We start from the raw sequence: 18,982 nt of genomic DNA, 5'->3' as shown, positions 1-18,982 counted from the left end.
GGTACAGGGTTCATAGTTACCGTGGAGCGTTCGGGGTAGTGGTCTGCTGCTCCTGCGGGCGCCAGGTCGCGGACGGAGACCGTGTCCTCCTGCCCATCAGGTAAGACCACGTAGGCATACTGGGGGTTCGCATGTAGAAAGTGAATCCTCTCGACCAGCGGGGAGTATTTATTGCTCCTCACATGTTTCCGGAGCAGCACTGGCCCTGGGGACGTCAGCCAAACTGGTAGAGTGGTCCCAGTGACAGACTTCCTGGGAAAAGAGAATAGGGGTTTGTGAGGGGTGGCATTGATGGACGTACACAACAGAGAGCGGATAGAGTGGAGTGCCTCGGGGAGGACCTCCTGCCATCGAGAGACCAGCAACCCTTTTGACTTAAGGGCTAAAAGTGTGGCCTTCCACACTGTGGCATTCTCCCTCTCCACCTGTCCATTTCCCTGGGGATTATAGCTTGTGGTCCAACTAGTAGCAATGCCCCTAGCCAGCAGGTACTGGCGCAGCTCGTCACTCATAAAGGAGGACCCCCTATCACTGTGGATATAGCAGGGATTTCCGAACAGGGTGGAGTGCTGGCGCAGGGCTTTTATGATGGACGTGGCAGTGGTGCCGGGGCAGGGTTTGGCAAAGGGGAACCGCGAGTACTCATCGATAATGTTGAGAAAGTAGACATTGCAGTCGGTGGAGAGAAAGGGGCCCTTAAAGTCGTTCAAAGGGGCGGGTGGCCTTGATAAGTTGCGCCTTTTCAGGACGGTAGAAGTACGGTTTGCACTCACCGCAGACTTGGCAGTCCCTGGTCATTGCCTTGATGTCCTCCAGGGAGTACGGCAGGTTTTGGGCTTTCACGAAATGATAAAATCGGGTGACCCCCGGGTGGCAAAGATGTGCTTGGAGGGCGTATAGCTGGTCGAGCTGTGCGCTGGCACACGCTGCTCCCCAGGATAGGGCATCAGGGGGCTCATTGAGCCTTCCAGGCTGGTACAGACTATCATAGTTGTAGGTGGAGAGTTCTATTCTCCACCACAAAATTCTATCATTTTTGATTTTGCCCCACTGTTGGTTGCTGAACATGAACGCAACTGAGCGCTGGTCAGTCAGCAAGGTGAACCTTTTGCCGGCGAGATAGTGCCTCCAGTGCCTAATAGCTTCCACTATGGCCTGGGCTTCTTTCTCCACCGCGGGGTGCCGAGTTTCAGAGCCTTGAAGGGTACGAGAGAATAATGCTATTGGCCTGCCTGCCTGATTGAGGGTAGCAGCAAGCGCGAAATCGGAGGCGTCACTCTCTACCTGGAAGGGAATGGTCTCCTCCACTGCATGCATCGTTGCTTTGGCAATGTCCCCTTTAATGCAGCTGAAGGCTGCGCGGGCCTCGGCAGAGAGGGGAAAAGTGGTAGACTTGACCAGGGGGCGGGCCTTGTCTGCGTAATGGGGGACCCATTGGGCGTAATAGGAAAAGAAGCCCAGGCACCGCCTGAGGGCTTTGAGGGTGGTGGGAAGAGGGAGTTCTAACAGGGGGCGCATACGGTCGGGATCAGGGCCAATGACCCCATTTTCCACGACATACCCAAGGATAGCGAGTCGGGTGGTTCCGAACACACACATGTCCCTATTATAAGTAAGGTTCAGGGGTTTGGCCACTTGGAAAAATTGTTGGAGGTTGGCGTTGTGATCTGGCCAGTCGTGACCACAGATGGTGATATTATCCAGATAGGGAAATGTGGCCTTCAGTTGGCACTGGTCCACCATCCGGTCCATTTCCCTCTGGAAGACAGAGACACCATTTGTGACACCGAATGGGACGGGCAGGAAGTGATAGAGCCTGCCGCTCGCCTCGAAGGCGATGTAGCGGTGGTCCTCTGGGCGGATGAGGATCTGGTGATAAGCGGATTTCAGATCTATTGTCGAGTACACCCTGTACTGAGCTATCTGGTTGACCATATCCACGATACGGGGTAGGGGGTACATGTCAAGCTGCGTGAACCTATTGATGGTTTGGCTATAGTCCACGACCATCCTATTTTTCTGCCTGGTCCGAACAACAACTACCTGGGCCCTCCAAGGACTTGTGCTTGGCTCAATGATCCCCTCCCTGAGCAGCCGCTGCACCTCTGACTGAATGAAGGCCCTGTCCCCCGCGCTGTACCTCCTGCTTTTAGTTGCCACAGGTTTACAATCGGGGGTCAGGTTGGCGAAGAGCAGTGGGGGAGGGATCTTGAGGGTGGAGAGGCTACAAGTGGTGTCAGTAGCACAGCTGTCGGCATGGTGCTGGGTGGGATGTGTGTGTTGGTGTGTGTGTGTGGTCAGTAGCGGGATATGTGACGAAGTCCCACAAAACTGAGGATTTCTGACAGTGAGTGGTGGGAGGGGCCCGTCATATGCCATAGTCACACTTTTCAGGTGGCTCCGGAAGTCGAGCCCCAATAGCACAGGCGAGCACAGTTGAGGCATGACCAGTAGCGCAAAGTTCCTATATTCTGTGCCCTGCACCACCAATGTCGCTACACAACCCACCCGGATGTCTGTGGAATGCGACCCAGAAGCCATGGTATCTCTGGCTTACCGGCCGTGTCACAAGTCCGCAGTGTTGCACCGTGTCCGGGTGAATAAAACTCTCAGTGCTGCCCATGTCAAACAGGCAGCTAGTCCTGTGCCCCTCCACCAGGATGTCCATCATTGACCTTGCAAGCTGGTGTGGGGCGCTTTGGTCGAGGGTTATGGAGGCCAGAGTTGAACTGCCATCTTGGTGCCCGGTAAGCACCGGTGGGTCGGGGTGGGGTGAGGTGGCGCCAGCAAAGATGGCCGCCCCCATCCAGGCAGGCAAGATGGCGGCCCCCATGCCTCACACGCAGCGCTGCCTGACCCCGCTCGTGGTTCAGACTTACAGACCCTGGCGAAATGGCCCTTCTTCCCGCAGCTGGAGCAGGTCGCTTCTCGGGCTGGGCAGCGTTTTCAGGGGTGCTTTTCAAGTCCACAGAAGTAACACTGTGCGGTCTTGTGACCGGCAGCAGCTGTGGTCGGGTTCAGGAAGTTCGTGGGATCACGACTGGCAGCGGCGTTGGTGAATTCACTCGTGGGAACTGGCAACGGCAGGGTCTGAGGTGTCCACGGGACTGGCGGGGGATCGCGCGGCTGGACAGCATCGGCGTAGTGCAGAGCGGCCTCCAGCGTGTCGGCTTTTTCGATCGCTGAGCGTAAGGTAAGATCGGCATTTTCCAGCAGCCGCTGGTGCACATACACTGACCTGATCCCTGTAACAAAGGCATCTCTTACCAGGAGCTCCGAATGCTGCTCCGCCGTCAGTGCTTTGCAGTCGCAAGTCCGCACGAGTGTCTGTAGGGCTCGGAGAAACCCGGCGCTCGTCTCATCGGGTTGCTGTTGTCGCGTCGCTAAGTGATGTCTTGCGTAGACGGTGTTCACTGGCCGCAGGTACTGTCTTTTGAGGGCGTCCAGTGCCCCTTGGTAGGTCGGCAGGTCTCTGACCCTGAAGTAAACTTTCGGGGTGACCGTCGAGAGGAGAATTCTGTGCATAACAGTGGGCTCAGTCGCACTAACCTCCTCCAAGTATGATTGGAAGCATGCAAGCCAGAGTTCAAGGGTAAGAGCTGCTTCAGGGGCTTGGGGGTCCAAGTCCAATTTTTCAGGACGTAAAATACTTTCCATGTTTTAAAATCTTCCAGTCAATAAAATTGATGCACCATCAATAACTCTCTGAGACATGAGGAGAGATATCAGCTTTTATTGACTGGAAGAAAGAACAAGCAGCAATTGACCACCATACTACATCCTGGAGACTGAGGGCAGGGCTCAGGCCTCAATCGCCTTTATACAGGGGTCTGTGGGAGGAGCCACAGGAACAGTCAGTGGGGGGGCGTGTCCAGACAGGTATATGTAGTTCACCACATGGACGAAGGGAAAAAAACCAGGAGCAAGGCTGGATCGATCTAATTGTCATGCTGTTGAGAGCGGCCTTGGACTGGACAGCGGATTATGTGCCCAGAGCACTGTGGCAGGGCTCGGGGTAGACAGGTAGTGTTCATCGGTTCAATGTCCACTCAGATATCAGATTGCAGAAGAGATAAAGCTGTTCCTCAATCATTCAGGCTTCTGTACCTCCTTCCTGATGGTAGCAATAGAAGAGGGCATGACTTGGGTGATGGGGGTCCTTCATAATGGATACTATCTTTCTGAGGCATCCATATGTCCCAGATGCTAGGGAGGCTAGTCCCCATGAAAGAGCCGACCAAGTTAACAATGTTCTGCAGCTCTTTCAATCCTGTGCAGTAGCTCCACCCTGCCCCCCCCCCTCTTACCAGACAGTGATGCAGCCATTTAGAATGGTCTCTAACAGCAGGAATGTGTGACCTCTTTGGTTACAAACCAAATCTCCTCAAGCACCTAATGATATATAGCCACTGTCGTATCTTCTTTGTAATTGCATTGATATGTTGGTCCCAGGATTAATCCTCAGAGATGTTGACACCCAGGAACTTGAAGTTGCTAACTCTTTCCAGTCTGTTCCCTCTGAGGACTGGAGTGTGTTCCCTCATCTCACCCCATGTCCAGCCACACAGTCATGGGGGTAGAGAGAGTAGAGCAGTTTGTTAAGCATACAGCCTTGAGGTTCACCAGTGTTGATTGTCAGCAAGGTGGAGAAATTATTTGTGATCCACACAGATTGCGGTCTTCCAGCAAGGAAGTCGAGGATCCAGTTGCAGATGGAGGTACGAAGGCCCAAGTTTTAGAAACATAGAAATCTACAGCACAATACAGGCCCTTCAGCCTACAATGTTGCGCCAACTATGTAACCTACTCTAGAAACTGCCTAGAATTTCACATAGCTGTCTATTTTTCTAAGCTCCATGTACCTATTTGTGTCTTTTTAAAGACTTTATTGTACCCACCTCTACCAGCTTTGCTGGCAGTGCTATCCATGCACCCACCACTCTGTGTGAAAAACTTACCTCTGAAAAAGGTATCTCTGTACCTACCTCCAAGCACCTTAAAACTATGCCCCTCATGTTAGTCATTTCAATCCTGGGAAAAAGCCTCTGGCTATCCACAGAATCAATGCCTCTTATCATCTGGTCCCCTCTCATCCTCTGTCGCTCCAAAGAGAAAAGGCCAAGTTTACAAAACCCATTCTCATAAGGCATGCTCTCCAATCCAGACATCCTCGTAAATCTCCTCTGCACTCTTTCCATGGTATTCATATCCTTCCTGTAGTGAGGTGACCAGAACTGAACACAGTAGTCCAAGTGGGGTCTGACCAAGATCTGATATAGCTGTAACAGTACCTCTTGAACTCAATTCCATGGTTGATGAAGGCCAACACACCATACACCTTCTTAATAACACTGTCAACTTGCGCAGCAGCTTTGAGTGTCCTATGTATGTGGACTCCAAGAACTCACTGATCCTGCACGCTGCTAAGCGTCTTATATTCTATCTTCAAATTTGACCTACAGAAATGAACCACTTCACACTTAGCTGGGTTGAACTCCATCTGCCTCTTCTCAACCCAGTTTTGCATCCTATCAATGTTGCACTGCAACGTCTGACAATCCTCCAGGCTATCAGCAAACTTAGGTTTCAGAGCTTTTTTGATCAAAACTTTAGGAATGGTTGCATTAAATGCTGAGCTACAGTCAATAAACACCTTATCTATGTGTCTCATAATCTTGTAAACCTCTAACAGATCTCCCTGCAGCCTCTAACAGTATCTATGAAACAGAGTAAACTGGACATTTCGGGCTGAGACCCTTCTTCAGGACTGGCTCAAAAGATAAGAAGTCAGAACAAAAAGGTGGGAGGAAGGGAGGAAGAAGTACAAGGTGACAGGTGAAACCAGGAGAGGGGGAGTGGTGAAGTAAAGAGCTGAAAAGTTAATCAGTGAAAGAGATAAAAGGCTGGAGAAGGGAGAAATCTGATAGAAGAGGGTAGTAGATCATGGAAGATAGGGAGAGGAGTTCCAGAGGCTAGAGGTGGGCAGTTAAGGAGATAATGTGAAAGAGGGAAACAGGAATGGGACTGGTGAGGGTTGGAAGGGGGTGGCATTTTCCAGATGCTCGGGAAATCGATCTTCATGGCTTCAGGTTGGAGTAGCATTGAAATGGGTAATCCCCGTTTTGGGCAGACTGTATCTGGTGCTTCCTGTGTGGCCTCCTATATATTGATGAGCCCTGACGTAGATCGGGAGACCACTTCACCGAGCCCTACCAGTCTGCTAGTAAATGCGGCTACCCATTTCAATTCCACTTCCCATTCCGACATGTCAGTCCATGGCCTCCTCTACTGCCGTGATGAGGCCACGCTCAGGCTGGAGGAGCAACACCCCAGATTCTATCTGGGTAGCCTCTAACCCAATGGTATTTTGAGTGTGTTGCCAGTCTATCACGGTCACAGTGATGCGCATGTGCCATAGAAATGGTGCCACTTTCGTACCTCATTGGCAGAAAGCTCCCCGGGGCCTGTGTACAGATTGTCTGGAGCTCACAACAATTGTCCCTCAGTCACGGTGTGGATGCCGGTGCTGCTGCAATCTCTGCCCGGAGCCCTTCTCCCTCTGGCTGCTGATCCTCTACAGCCTGCTGGACAGTGAGCACGTGCATGATCTACAGGAACCAGCTTCAACCTGTCCATTTGTTTGCTGGGTCACCGACAGCAAATTCTGAAGCGCGAATGTTTGTGGGTAAGCACCAGTTGCAAGCCACATGTCTCAAATGCAGACAGTGTTTTTACATGGAAAACTCAGCTGCTGGTTTAATGCAGCAAGCTTTCACAAACAATATGCTTAATGTCAACTGGCAATCCGTATGACAACGGTCAAAGTCAAACGCACTTACAAATACAGATATAAAGCACAAGAGATTCTGCAGATGCTGAATACAAACTGTGGAGCAACACAAACAAAGTGCAGCAGGTTAGGCCGCATCCAAGCAGAGGAATAAACAGTTTAGGCATGTTGAAGTGTTTTGTCCCAAAAATTTGACTGTTTATTCCTCTCCATAGTCGATGCTGCCTGACCCACTGTTCCACCAGCATTTTGCCAACATGAACCTCTTTTTTTCAATCAGTTTCAAAATGTTGCTGATCTTTCACTCGTAGCCTCATCCTCCTCATCTGATTCCCTCCTCCCCGAAACTCTAGCCCCCTTATAACTATGTGGCATGTAGCCCTGATGCACCATCAATAACTCTCGGAGACTGGAAGAGAACAGCAAAAGGGAGCACGACATCTCGGAAACTGAGGGAGGAGCAGTGCCCCAATCGCCTTTATACAGGGGTCTGTGGGAGGAGCCACAGGAGCAGTCAGCAGAGGGGCGTGTCCAGACAGGTATATGTAGTTTACCACTGGCCCAAAGCCAATTTGTGCTGGCCCCTCTTTTGTTCCTGACCTGTTCCATCAAAGATTTACCCATCATTCTCCTCTCATACTTTAGAGGGGAGTGTTGTACTGCAACAACCCAGCTATGTGAGGCACAGGCCTTGGAAATAAGTGAAAATTACCTAAATTATTGAATAGAGCAGAGAAAAAAATAGTTTAACTGCCCATGACATTCATCCCTGACCCAGAACCCTGAGGAATGAGGAATATTTGAGACAAAACCCCAGTGAACACAGGAAATTCAAGGTAAACCTCTTCACTTGCAGACTGGTGACAGTGGCAACCAGACATTATAGGGTCAGTGAGAGGTGAACAGCAGAGATGGACTTAAAAGCACTGGTGTGAATAGGAACACAAACAGGTAGCAGCTGGACTGAGTGGTCTCTCTATTGTACATTGGTCATGTGACAGAGACAGGAAGCACCTAAGACATAGGATTTGAAATATAACTGATTTATTGTCACGGATGACAATATTAAACATCAGTCTATTTTAAGACTAACATCAGAAGAAACCCCTCCAACACTCAGTGACCAGGGTTCACCCCTGTGTGTGATGAGCTGCCACAATATCTGCAGAATCTGATTTTAATAGACCCTCAGGAATTTCCAACTGGATTCAGTCACCATGATGGTCAAAAATTAACATTGAGCTTATTGCTCAAGCGCTTCAGGGTTATCAATGTAGGTTTTCGCAAATAAAAATGGCAAGAGGTGTTTTATCTTTATTGTACTCTAAACACAACACAAAGTGCATAATTACTCCACTAAATTAAGTCATCATATCAGACCAGCCCCTTAAGGTGAACCCCAACTCAATGTTGTTTAATGTGAATTATGCACCTTTCACTAATTATGTTACCCTGTAGTTTGATATCACTGGCATTAGTTGTGAAATTTGTTGTCTTTGCGACAGCAGTACAATACATTATACAATTACAATACATAATAATAGAGAAATAAAACTGTGAATTACAGTATGTATATATTTTTACCATGATTCACAGTATATATATAAAATAGTACATTGTTATATGGTAGTGGCATCCGTTAGTCTCGTGAGACCATGGATCTGCGCCTGGAAAGTCTGCTGGAGTCTCTCCTCTCCAGGGCTCAGACCTGGGCAGGGTTGTATGGAAGACCGACAGTTGCCCATGCTGCAAGCCTCCCCTCTCCATGACAGCAATGTTGTCCAAGGGAAGGGCAAACGCTGAAACAGCTTGGCACCAGTGTCATCGCAGGAGTTCCCAGAATGAGGTTGAAGGCAACGTCAGACTGCCTTAGGGACTTCAGCTCCGGATTTGTCCTCAGGGTTTACTCCCGAAGTCTTTCCCATGAGTAGGTATGGCCGCAAGGCAGAGGAGTTTTGAAATCAGAGTTTTCCTTCTCTTAAATGGACTGCCTTCCCAGGCTCCATCTACCTGAAGCACTGGTTTTAAGGCTCTGGGACCCGCCTTCGCCCCTTCTCCTGACAGTATAAACAGTTCTGCCAGGCTTAGAGGCTAAGCCACACAAGAAGGCCAGGAGCTGGACTTGGTTGTCAGAGGCTATTTGAGGGACAAGCCATGAGGAGCACTTTTAAGTAGTGGGAGCTTGTCCCCACTACCACCCCTCGGCTTGACAACTTTGGAACCATATAACTATATTGTTATATAGCTTATAACAATAACATATATATTATAGTTTCAACAAGAGGTGAAAAATAGAAATAAAACACTAGTGAGATTGCGTTCATGGGCTCAGTGTCCATTCTGAAATTGGATGGCAGAGGGGAAGAAAATTCCTGAGCATTTGCCTTCAGGCTTCTGTACCTCCTTCCTGATGGTAGCAATGAGAACAGGGTATGTCCTGGGTGGTGGGGTCATTAATGAAGTATGCTGTCTTTTTGAGTCATTGTTCCTTGAAGATGCCCTGGACACTATGGAGGCTAGTACTCAAGATGGAGGCTGACCAAATTTACAACTCTGCAGCTTACTTCAATCCTGTGCAGTAGTCCCTATATTAAGATGTATGATGCAGCCAGCTTGAATGGTCTCCACAGTACATCTGTATAAATTTGCAAGTTTTGTTTTGACATGCCAAATCTCCTCAAATTCCTAATGGAATATAGCTGCTGTTGTGCCTTCTTTGTAGTTGCATCAATATGTTCGGTTCAGGTGAGATCCTCAAAGATATTTACATTCAGGAACTTGAAATTGCTCAGTCTTTCCACTTCTGATCCATTTCCAAGGACTGGTGTGTCTTCCCTCATCTTACCCTTTCTGAAGTCCACAATCAGTTCTTTGCTTTTACTGATAATGAGTACAAGGCTGTTGCTGTAACACCACTCAACTAACTAGTATATTTCGCTCCTGTATGCTTTCTTGTCTCCATTCTGCTAACAATAATTGTATCATCAGCAAATTTATAGATGGCCTTTGAGCTGAGCCTAGCCACTCAGTCATGGACTGAGTAGAGCAGTGGACGAGCACACATCCCTATGGTGTGCCACTGTTGATTGTCAGGGAGGTGGAAATGTTAGTCCCAATCCGCACAGATTGTGGTCTTCTGTTCAGAAGGTCGAGGATCCAGTTGCAAAGGGAGGTACAGAGGCCCAGGTTCTGGAGCTTTTCAATCAGAACTGTAGGAATGATTATGCTCAACTCTGACGTAGTCAAGAAACAGCATCCTGATATGGTATCCGTATTGTGCAGATGATCCAAGCTAATGAAGATGAGATCGCATACGCCATAGAGCTATTGTGGCAATTGGCAAATTGCGGTGGGTCCAGGTCCTTGCTGAGAGGAGTTGATTCCAGCCATGACCAACTTCCCAAAGCATTTCACCACAGTAGATGTGAGTGCTACCAGATGATAGACGTTAAGGCAGCTTACCTTGCTCTGCTTTGGCACTATTATATTTATTGCTTATTTATTGAGATACAGTGAGGAATAGGTCCTTCTGACCATTTGAGCTGTGCCACCCAGCAATCCCTCGATTCAATCCTGGCCTAATCATGGAAAAATTTACAATGACCAATTAACTTACCACCTGGTACATCTTTGTACAGTGGGAGAAACCGGAGCACCTGGAGGAAACCCACGCAGTCATAGGGAGAACATACAAATTCCTTACAGGCAGTGGTGGGAATTGAAACCAGGTCACAAGTATTATAAAGCATTGTGCTAACCATTATGCTATTGTGCTGCACCTGTAGCTTCCAGGGAGAGGAATAGACAGTTGACAAAATCATTGTGTTACCTTTGCTCATTTGGAAAATCACTTTTGTTCAACATCCATGCAACATACACAAAATGCTGGAGAAACTCAGCAGGCCAGGCAGCATCTATGGAAAAAAGTACAGTCGACGTTTTGAGCCTTGTTTGTTCAACATCCTGTAGTTCTGACTCTCTGCCACTGCTTTCCTTCTGTCCTGTTTAGAGTACATAATAATGTTCTGGCTAACAAGTGACCAGTAGCATTTACACAAAAAAAAATCTACTACATAGTGCCAATCTGTAACAAGAAAGTCTTACAACCTACTATTGAGGTCAAGTGACATTGCTGACTCTGAGTCAGAGGTCAAATGTCAGGATGGTCACAATAATCATAAAATCTGTAAAAGCAGCTGTGGAAATACTGTGTGCTCTTGCAAACAAGAGAAAAACTGCAGATGCTGGAAATCCAAACAACACACACAAAATGCTGGAGAAACTCAGCAGGCCAGGCAGCATCTGTGGAAAAGAGTAAACTCTTAATATTTAAGGCCTGATCAGGACTGCAGAGAAAAGATGAGGTCAGTGTGAGAAGGTGGGGGTAGGGGAGGAAAATGTACAAGGGAGTAGGTGATAGGTGAAACCGGGAGAGGAGGAGGAGTGAGGTAATCAATTGGTGGGGTGGGAAATCAATTGGTGAAAGAGATAAAGGACTGGAGAAGAGGAAATCTGCTCAGAGAGGACAGAGGGAATGGAAGAAAGGGAAGGGGGAAGAGTACCAGAGGGAGGTGATGGGCAGGAAAGGACTGTGTGCTTTTTGTAGGTCTTGAGACATACCCAGAATGTGAAGCATTCTCTAATAGAGAAAGACAAACTGAGCTAAGTCAGAGGTTGATGAAGGGCAGAATTGACCCATTCTGATACAGACAGGAAGACAGAGAATTTGAAGTTGTGCCTGAACTGTGCCCAATTAGAACTGTTGTTCCGCCAAGTTGTGTCCACCCTTTTAAGAGTGTGATGTCAGAGGTCATTATAAAGACTAAAATGATCTTGGCTGAAATATTGTCTTTCACTCATTGACGTTCTTTTCAAAGTTTTTTCGCTGTTAGAAAAGACAAAGAATTTCTGTGTGGGAATCTCGAGCACAACAATATGGCAGTTCTGCAGAGTCTGTCAGTTCACCAGCACTAGAACACAATTGATCCTTGAATGTGAAGGAGGAGATGATTGAGAAGACACCACACCAGTCATAGCAAGAAGAAATCAATATATAGATGTACCAACCAGGGAAGATGCAATATTAGATTTCCTATTAGGAAATGAGTTAGGGCAGGTGATGGAAGTATGTGTAGGGGAACACTTTGGTTCCAGTGATCATAACGTCATTAGTTTCAACTTGATCATGGATAAAGATAGATTTGATCCTTGGGTTGAAGTTCTAAACTGGAAAAAGGCCACATTTGAAGAAATGAGAAAGGATCTAAAAAGCGTAGATTGGGACAAGTTGTTCTCTGGCAAGGATGTGATTGGTAAGTGGGAGGCCTTCAAAGGAGAAATTTTGAGAGTGCACAGTTTGTATGTTCCTGTTAGGGTTAAAGGGAAAATGAATAGGAATAAGGAACCTTGGTTCTCGAGGGATATAGGAACATTGATAAAGAAGAAGAGAGAGATGTATAATGTGTATAGACAACAGGGAGGAAATAAGATGCTTGAGGAGTATAAAAAGAGTAAGAAAATACTTAAGAAAGAAATCAGGAGGGCTAAAAGAAGACACAAGGTTGCTTTGGCTGTCAGGGTGAAGATAATCCTAAGAGCTTCTACAGGTATGTTAAGAACAAAAGGATAGTAAGGGATAAAATTAGTCCTCTTGAAGATCAGAGCAGTCGGCTATGTATGGAACCAAAAGAAGGGTCTCGGCCTGAAACGTCGACAGCGCTTCTCCCTATAGATGCTGCCTGGCCTGCTGTGTTCTACCAGCATTTTGTGTGTGTTGCTGTTTGAATTTCCAGCATCTGCAGATTTCCTCGTGTAGGATCTACAAGTATTTGAATAGACAGGGACTTATTAGAAAAAGTCAGCATGGCTTTGTGTGTGGTAGGTCATGTTTAACCAATCTATTAGAGTTTTTCGAGGAAGTTACCAGGAAAGTGGATGAAGGGAAGGCAGTGGATGTTGTATACATGGACTTCAGCAAGGCCTTTGACAAGGTCTCACATGGGAGGTTAGTTAGTAAGATTCAGCTGCTAGGTATACACGGAGAGGTAGTAAATTGGATTAGACATTGGCTCAATGGAAGAAGCCAGAGAGTGGTAGTGGAGGATTACTACTCTGAGTGGAGGCCTGTGACTAGTGGTGTGCCACAGGGATTAGTGCTGGGTCCATTGTTATTAGTCATCTATATCAATGATCTGGATGATAATATGGCAAATTGGATCAGTAAATTTGCTGATGATACAAAGTTTGGAGGTGTAGTGGACAGTGAGGAAGGTTTTCAAAGCTTTCAGAGGGATCTGGACCAGCTGGAGGAATGGGCAGAAAAACGACAGATGGAGTTTAATGTGGACAAGTGTGAGGTATTGCACTTTGGAAGGTCAAACTAAGGTAGAACATACAAGGTAAATGGTAGGACACTGAGGAGTGCAGTAGAACAGAGGGATCTGGGAATACAGATACATAATTCCCTAAAAGTGGTGTCACAAGTAGATAGGGTCATAAAAGAGAGTTTTTGGTACATTGGCCTTTATAAATCAAAGTATTGAGTATAAGAGTTGGAATGTAATGGTGAGGTTGTTCAAGACACTGGTGAGGCTGAATTTGGAGTATTGTGTGCAGTTTTGGTCACCTAATTGCAGGAAGGATATTAATAAGGTTGAAAGGATGCAGAGAAGGTTTACAAGGATGTTGCGGGACTTGAGAAACTGAGTTACAGAGAAAAGTTGAATAGGTTAGGACTTTATTCCCTGGAGTGTAGGAGAATGAGGGGTGATTTGATAGAGGTGTATAAAATCATGATGGGTATAGATAGAATGAATGCAAGTAAGCTTTTTCCACTGAGGCTAGGGGAGAAAAAAAAGAGGTCATGGGTTAAGGGTGAAAAGTTTAAAGGGAACATTAGGGGTGCCTTCTTCACGCAGAGAGTGGTGGAAGTGTGGAATGAGCTGCCAGATGAAGTGGTGAATGCTTTTGACATTTAAAACTTGGACAGGTATATGGATGAGAGGGGTTTGGAGGGATATGGCCCAGATGCAGGTCATTGGGACTAGGCAGAAAAATGGTTCAGCACAGCCAAGAAGCCAAAAGCCTGTTTCTGTGCTGTAATGTTCTATGGTTCTACCCAAGACATGGAGAGGTTCATGATCTGACCTGGTAAATGGCCACAGAGCTGAACTCACTGAGCTGCCACTCATTGCTTTTCATTTTGGAAGGGATTCACCTGGCCACTGCACCTGTAGATTCACCAGTAAGTTCACAGTGGGGAGATGCCTTTCATCTACTCCATGTGTGGGATGGGATTCATTCAGTCACATGAGCTATTGAAACACCAGCCAGTTCACTCAGGTGAGCAGTTATTCTTGGCTCAGTTTTCCTTTTTCTGTTAGTATAGTTTCACACCTGTTCCAAGTGTGGAAAGGGATTAATTCATTCAGTTAACCCACTTTGTGAGGCTCCAGTGTTCACAATACATAGAGGCCAAACCTCTGTTGAGAGTCAGCAAAGGTCAATCATCCCACCAGCAACTTCACTCCAGGGAAGAAGTTCAAAGAGATCTATGTTTTGATCATCATGGTGACTGACTGCAGTTGGAAGATCCTGAAGGACTGTCAATCTCAGGCTGCAGTGTGAATGAAATCAGCGGAGATAGAGTTACTGGTAGATACAAAGCATGTTCTTTATTTGACACAACAAGGTACAGCAATCACAATACGGAGACCCTTTGGTGGAAAAGGTCTGCTAGTCCAATGTGGGCTTGATATTTATTTGCTTAACACAAAGGACAATTCATATTTACAAGTATAGACAATGCCTTCTTTTGAACCTTTCACACCTTTTGATTAAATCCGTTCCACCGGCACCAGCAGCATTCGGCTGGTATTATTCCAAACTGAATCCACAATACATTTATTTGGTATTTTACATGCTTAACATAGAGGACAATTCATATTGACAAAGTATAGATAATGCCGTCTTTGAAACTACCTGTAAATTTCACACTTCCACCTGCAGCATCTGGGTTAGTATTCCGGTATTCACACCTTTTAGGAACAGCATTGTTACAAATGAACTGGGTTCACAGCTTTTAAGAAATACATTGAACTTTTGGTTAGTCCTGACGAAGGGTCTCAGCCCAAAACGTCAACATCGCTTCTCCCTATAGATGCTGCCTAGCCTGCTGTGTTCTACCAGTATTTTGTGTGTGTTGTTGTTTGAATTTCCAGCATCTGCAGATTTACTCGTGTGCGAACTCAATCCACAGTACTTTGTCAAAGAACAGAAGACTGGTGGCCGAAGCCATTTGCAAAATGTGAACGACCTAAACCCAAAAATTAACTCTTAACATTCCCTCCTCTTGGTCCTCCAGGACAAAATTAAAGGCCAACAAGTAGGGCAGCAAAACGCCTTGTCTCGATTGCAGATCTTGTGGCTGCTCATCAAGAGTGAATCCTGGTCACTGAGCATTGGAGCCGTTGACTCTGCTGGTTAGTTTTAAAATACACTGGTTTTAAAATATTGTGGATCTGTGAGAAATGAATCAGTTCTTTTTCAAACCTTGTGTCTCATGTGTCTGTCACACAGCCAATGTACAGTGGAAAGGCCACTCAGTCCAGCTGCTACCTGGTTGAGTTCACCTCTCATTCTTTTGGAACTGGTCACCGGTGTGTGGGTGAAGAGGTTAACCTTGAATTTCTACTGTGACTATCACTGACGATATGTCCCAAATATTCCTCGTTACTTTAGGCTTTGGACCAAGGAAGAATATTATACGTGATTAACCTTCTTCCCTGCTCTTTTCAATGTTTTTTTGTAATCTCAGTAATTTCAAAAATCTCACAACCGCGATTTCAGAATTTGCCATCGGTGACCCAGCGACCAAATGCGCATGCGTAAAAACAGAGCGTTCCTGGTTATGCGCATGCGCCTAGCCGACGATAAGCAATGGAGGATCGACTGGAGGTAGGAGTGGGGATTTCATCATCACTGGTGTCCACACCGCGACTGATGGACAATTGTTGAGAGATCCGGACACATTGTGGCTTCACATTTCGGGACATTCCCTGTCCATTCCTACTCTCTCAACCCCACGATCCGTACCTGGGCTCGCGGAGCTTTCTACTCAGGAGCGAAGGCGCTAGCACTATTTACATGGCGCATGCGCATCGAGGCTGCTGGATGAGTCTCTCGTTTGTGAGGGTTTCTGGGTAGAGAGTCGGCCATGGGTTCAAAGGATCATTTAGTATCTGTACATTGTACGTGGCCTATCAGCGGCATCAACAGAGCTTTACGAACTAAATAAAATACAGAAGGAATAAGCGGAGCGGCCATTGCCGAGAGTAGGCCAATAACGAGAGTAGAAGCTCGGAAAAGGTGTCGGCTCTGTAAAGTGTATGTTATGGTTTCCTTTTTTTCTCTCCCCCGCTCTTATTGTACCATTTAAATGTCTGTGGTGTGTTCTTCGTGCCAGATGTTGGAGTCTTGGGAGACCCAGAGTCTCCCGGGGAACTACATCTGCGTGAAGTGCATCCAGCTGCAGCTCCTTGAAGACTGTGTTAGGATCTGGATGACCTTCGGCTTGTACATGAGAGCGAGAGTATAATTGATCAAAGTTACAAGGAAGTAGTCACCCTGAAATTGCAGGAGATGAGTAGCTGGGTGACCGTCAGGAGAAATGCAAATACTTAGACATTTAGGGCAGAGCACCCTTATGGCCATTCCTTTCAAAAACAAGTGTACTGCTTTGGATACTTTTGTGGTGGATGACCTTCTTGGAGAATGCCCTGGAGACCAGGTTACAGACACTTAGCATGGGTCCATGGTGCAGAAGGGAAACAGAGAGAAGGGAAGTTAGGGGTCTCGATAGTGAGGGGAATGGACAGGAGATTCTGTAAACGTTAATGGGACACCCAGCTGGTATGTTGCATCCCAGGTGCCAGGGTCAGGGATGTCTCAGATCACGTCCACAACATTTTGGATAGGGAGGGGGAGCAACCAGATGTCTTGGTACATATCACTACAATGAGTTCCTGAAGAGAGAATTTAGAGAGCAGGACCTCGTGGGTAGCAGTTTCTGGATTGCACCAGTGAGGGAAGAAAAAGGATGATTTGGCAGATAAATGCGTGGCTAGGAAGCTGGTGCAGGGGGAAGGGCTTCAGGTTCTTGGATCATTGGGATCTCTTCTGGGAGAGATATGACCTGTTCAAAAGTGATGGGTTGCATCTGAAACTGAGGGGGACCAATATTCTCACAGGCAGGTTTGTTAGAGCTGTTGGGGAGAGGTTTAAACTAACGTGGCAGGGAGGTGGGAACCGGAGTGAAAGGACTTAGGATAGGATAGATGGTAAAAAGGTAAAGAAAGCATGCAGTCAAATTGTCAGGAAAGGCAGGTAGGTGATGGAACTTAGTTGCAGCAAACAGGCTGAGTATTAAATCATTAGGGATGCAGAGTCAGAAAGGATAGCAAATACGGTACACAGGGTGTTGTATCTAAATGCACGTGGTGTAAGAAATAAGGTGGATGATCTTGTTGCAATTTTACAGACTGCCAGGTATGATGTTGTGGCCATCACTGAATCGTGGCTGAAAGATAGTTGTAGTTAGGAGCTGAATGTCCAAGGTTACACTTTATATCAGTGGGATAGGAAGGTAGGCAGAGGAGGTGGTGTGGCTCTACCTATAAAGAATGGCATTGAATCAGAAGAAAGATTTGACATAGGATCAGAAGATGTTGAATCCTTGTGGGTTGAGTTAAGAATCTGCAAGGGTAAAAGGACATTGATGGCAATTATATACAGGCCTCCCAATAGTGGCTGGGAGATGGACCACAGGTTACAACAGGAAATAGAGAACGCGAATGAAAATGGCCATGTTATGGTAGTCATGGGAGATTTTAATATGCAGGTCCATTGGGAAAATCAGGTTGCTACTGGATCTCGAGAGTGAATTTGTTGAATGCCTAAGAGATAGCTTTTTAGAGCAGTTTGTTGGTGAGCCAATGAGGGGATCAGCTATACTGGATTGGGTGTTACGTAATGAACCAGAGACAAATATGGAGCTTAAGATAATTGAACCCTTAGGAACCAGTGATCGCAATATAGGGAGAAAGTATAGTCTGCTGTAGCAGTCTTTCAGTTGAGTAAGGGAAATTACAGTGATATGAGAGAGGAGTTGGCCAAAATAAATTGGAAGGAGCTGTTGGTAGGGATGTCAGCAGAGCAGCAATGGCATGTGTTTCTGGGGAAAATGAAGAAGGTGCAGGACCTGTGTATTCCAAAAATGAAGGAATACTCAAATAGTAAAATAGTGCAACCATGGCTGACAAGGGAAGTCAAAGCTATTGTAAAAGTAAAAGAAAGGGCATACAACAAAGCAAAAATGAGTGGGAAGATAGAGGATTGGGAAGTTTTTTAGAAACTTACAGAGAACAACTAAAAAAGCCATTAGAAAGGAAACAATGAAATGTGAAAGCAAGTTAGCAAATAATATCAAAGTGGATCATAAAAGTTTTTTCAAGTATGTTAAAAACAAAAGAGAGATGAGAGTGGATATAGGACCACTAGAAAATGAGGCAGGAGAATAATAATGGAGGGGACAAGGAGATGGCTGCTGAACTAAATGAGTAGTTTACCCCAGTCTTCACTGTGGGAGACATTAGCAGTGTGCCTGATATTGTAGTGTGTGAAGGAAAAGAAATGGGTGCAGTTACTATTACAAGGGAGAAGGTGCTCAAAATGCTGAAAGACCTAAAAGTACAGAAGTCACCCGGACCAGGGGAACTGCACCCTAGAGTTCTGAAAGAGATAGCATTAGAGATTGTGGTGGAATTAGAAATGATCTTTCAAAAATCATTGAATTCTTGGTGTGGTGCCAGAGGACTGGAAAATTGCAAATGTTACTCTGCTCTTTAAGAAAGGAGGAAGGCAGCAGGAAGGAGATTATAGACAGCCTGACCTCTGATTGGGAAGATGTTAGTGTCAACCAATGTTCCCTCTAATTTTTAGTAGTTAGTGTGCACAAAGATCTTGTGTAAATTTTTTTCCTGCGCCAAAAGTATACGCACTGAATGCACATATGGAACAGTTTATGTAGGTTTACAAAATATTTGACATAAAACTGCTCAGAATAACAACAAAATAACATACCTATTTAAGTCACTCAGTTATTTTTTTCTCTCTCCTGTCTTTGGCATTTACCCA

At 46.2% G+C, this 18,982-nt stretch overlaps 1 protein-coding gene across 2 annotated transcripts in view; it reads left to right on the top strand.

Annotated features, from left to right (window-relative positions):
• Positions 1 to 15,660: 15,660 nt before the first annotated feature.
• Positions 15,661 to 18,982, top strand: part of LOC132383243 (zinc finger protein 239-like) — a 29,275-nt gene continuing 25,953 nt past the window's right edge. The window contains exon 1 of one of the 2 annotated variants that reach the window (XM_059954174.1): positions 15,661 to 16,174. The gene's annotated coding sequence lies outside the window, so the exon portion shown is untranslated. The remainder of the gene's footprint in view (positions 16,175 to 18,982) is intronic. The other variant, XM_059954175.1, reaches the window with a different exon arrangement.

The sequence above is a fragment of the Hypanus sabinus genome, chromosome 29, assembly GCF_030144855.1.
Source record: "Hypanus sabinus isolate sHypSab1 chromosome 29, sHypSab1.hap1, whole genome shotgun sequence".
Lineage (NCBI taxonomy): Eukaryota > Metazoa > Chordata > Chondrichthyes > Myliobatiformes > Dasyatidae > Hypanus > Hypanus sabinus.
Note: the sequence above shows the minus strand (reverse complement) of the source record. Positions and strands in the feature narration are given on the sequence as shown.